The following is a 2,221-nucleotide window of genomic DNA, read 5'->3' on the forward strand; positions in this document are numbered from 1 at the left end:
GGATCACACAGGTAGCAGGAGGCAGGGCCAGGATGTGAATCCGAGCCCAGGACCGGATGCCGGCCCCCGGCCATTCCTTTTCCTGCCTCTCTCCCTCCAGCAGCACCTCCTCCTCCGCCGCCCCCATCCTACCCCTTATGTAACTGCCCCTGACACCAAGGCATCTGTGGGGGCAGCTCTCGCTAGACAGGGCCCCGCAGGTAACAGGCGAGCTTTGCAGAAGTAGAGACCCTTTCTCTGCCCCTAGGCCCTGGCCAGACGTGGCTGGACGTCCACTCTCCTCTCCATCATCACCATGGCAACTCCGCACCAGTTTCCCAAACGCGCTCCCTTCTATCGGGATCCCAACCCGGTACTGAGTGCGAGAGGGGGGAGGGGTGTGGGTGGGGACAGGAGCAGGAAGAGAATCTGGTACTAATAACCAGGACAAAGGACCGCCAAGACCATACTCGGTGTGTACCCCAATACCAGTCAGGCCTAACAATAATAATTAACACTTTAGAACACCAGCTATGTGCAGGCCACCATTTAAAACACGTTACATACGTGTATTAACTTTCAGTTTTTGTAACAACTGAGAAGGTTCTATGACTGTTAATCTCATTTTATGTTTGTTTATTTTTTAAATTATTTTTGTTGATTTCAGAGAGGAAGGGAGAGGGAGAGAGAGAGATAGAAGCACCAATGATGAGAGAGAATCATTGATCGGCTGCCTCCTGCACGCCCCCACTGGGGATCGAGCCCACAACCCGGGCATGCGCCCTGACCGGGAATGAACTGTGACCTCCTGGTTCATAGGTCGACGCTCAACCCCTGAGCCACGCCGGCCGGGCTAATCCCATGGTATGGATGGAGACAATGAGGCTGAGAAGTTAAGGTACTTGCTGGGGTCCCACAGTTGGTGCATGGTGGAGCTGGGAATCAGAGCCCAGGCACCAACCACTAGACCACCCTGCCTCCGCTCTACCTCTCTCTCCACCCTATGTTGTTCACTCCCTAGACCAGTGATGGCGAACCTATGACACGCGTGTCAGAGGTGACACGCGAACTCATTTTTTTGGCTGATTTTTCTTTGTTAAATGGCATTTAAATATATAAAATAAATATCAAAAATATAAATCTTTGTTTTACTATGGTTGCAAATATCAAAAAATTTCTATATGTGACACCGCACCAGAGTTAAGTTAGGGTTTTTCAAACTGCTGACACGCCGAGCTCAAAAGGTTCACCATTACTGGTCTGGACTGTGGGTCTCCCTTCCCCTTCAGGGCCAACAGAGAATGCCGCCTCCTTAAGGAAGCCCTCCTTGATTGCTTGCACTCTCACCCATCCCCTCCGCTATTTGCGGCTCTGGCTGCCTTCTCTGAATTAGTTATCTTCCTGTTTATCGCCCAGGGCCTGGCTGATCCTGGATCCCACGCTGGGCCGCTCTCCCCGGAGCAGATGTCCTGGGAGCCTGGAGCCGTGCATTTGCACCCTAACTCGGCCTCGGGGGAGGTTGGGCCAGTCCTTTAACTCTTGGAGCCGGGAGGGCTTTGTAAACTGTGGCGTGTGGAGCAGGGGCTGCTGCTGCTGCTAATGGATGTGAGGGCTCTCCTCCCTGTGAGAGGGTCATGGGCTCCTGTGGTCCCCGGGGAGGGGGGCAGGTGGCTGAAAGCAGCCCCAGAGCCGCTCAGCCCCGCTGCTGGGCTGGGCCTTGATGGTTTCAACCTCCCTCACGACCCTCCCCATCAATGAGCCTGTGTCTGAGACACTTACTCCCCCCCGCCCCCCAAGTGTAACAGGTGAGTGACTGGCTCCAGGGGCAGCCACGGGCCTCCCTCCCTCCTCCCACTCCATCGCCGGGATAATTACAAGATGCTGGAGGCCTGACTCCCACGGATTTCCCGCATCCAGATCCCAGCTCTGGGCGGGGGCGGGGGGGGGTCCTCACTGTGCCCCCCTCTTCTGTGGCATCATCCACCTAAAGCCGCGGCCCATGCCAAGGGGCGCCGCGGCCCCTCTCCAGGGATGGGGATCCCCTAAGCGCCAGGAAGGCACGGATGGGGCGATCTCCTGGGACTCCAGGGTCACGGAACTCCCTGGGGCAAGGAGAGCGGCCGCATATCTTCTCCAAGGTCCCTGCAAAGGGGCAGCTTCCGCTCCCGGGTGGGGTGGTGGGGGACGGGGCTAGCAGCCAGCGGGGTGCAGCTCTGGGAGGGCAGAGGAGGGAGCTGGTGCG

The sequence above is a fragment of the Myotis brandtii genome, unplaced genomic scaffold, assembly GCF_000412655.1.
Source record: "Myotis brandtii unplaced genomic scaffold, ASM41265v1 scaffold2089, whole genome shotgun sequence".
NCBI classification, from domain to species: domain Eukaryota; kingdom Metazoa; phylum Chordata; class Mammalia; order Chiroptera; family Vespertilionidae; genus Myotis; species Myotis brandtii.